Source organism: Charadrius vociferus, unplaced genomic scaffold (assembly GCF_000708025.1).
Source record: "Charadrius vociferus isolate BGI_N301 unplaced genomic scaffold, ASM70802v2 scaffold241, whole genome shotgun sequence".
In the NCBI taxonomy this organism is placed as follows: Eukaryota; Metazoa; Chordata; class Aves; order Charadriiformes; family Charadriidae; genus Charadrius; species Charadrius vociferus.
The window spans coordinates 179,641-180,321 of NW_009646932.1; the positions used below are offsets into that span (position 1 = coordinate 179,641).

At 64.5% G+C, this 681-nt stretch overlaps 1 protein-coding gene across 1 annotated transcript in view; it reads left to right on the forward strand.

Moving 5' to 3' along the window:
- The window catches only part of LOC104295040 (FXYD domain-containing ion transport regulator 6-like), a 16,996-nt gene that overhangs the window by 1,071 nt on the left and 15,244 nt on the right, over positions 1-681 (forward strand). The window lies entirely within an intron of this gene.

The window sequence follows — 681 nt, forward strand, 5'->3', positions numbered from 1 at the left end:
GGATGGCAAGTCGCGCGTGCCCAGCCGTACCTCCCTGCCCACGCCAGAGTGGGGACACCTTTCCCTCCAAGGGAACAAGTGCCTGCATCTCCCTGTGCATGCTTTGAGGCACACAAGGCGCTACAGGAGGTCCCCAGGTTGGCAATGTGAGTGCCCGTAGGGCGGGCAGAGGCTGGCTGCCCCTTTGCTAAGGCTGCATTCCTTTCCCCAGACGTGTGGTCAGCTGCAGAGGGGTCCTGGTGAGCATGGCCACTCGAGGCTCTTCTCAATAAATGTTTCGGTAGTGCTCCGCGTGGAGACGGCTCCTTTGGACGGGCTGGAAAGGAAGCTAGCGAGCCCCAGCGCCCGGGTGCCAAGGGAGCCCCAGGGAGAGCCGTGCCCACCCCTGGGCTCTGTACCGGCTGCTCCGGGGCTGCCCTCCTCCTCCTCCTGGCTCTGCGGCCCTGCACGCTGCGGTGGGCCCATGGCACTGGTGTGCAGCAAGCGAGTGCGGGGATTGCAGTCATGTGCCCCACGGGCGGGGGTCCACGGGCCACGCTCGGCACCCCGATGCTCATCTGCTCCTCAGCTCTGTGGCTGTTGCTGCTGGTGTGGGCGCATTTGATGGAGTGGCTTTTCACAAAAGCCCTCCCGATCCTTCACCCTCTGAGTTGCTCTCCCTGACTGGGAGAAAAGTGGGGG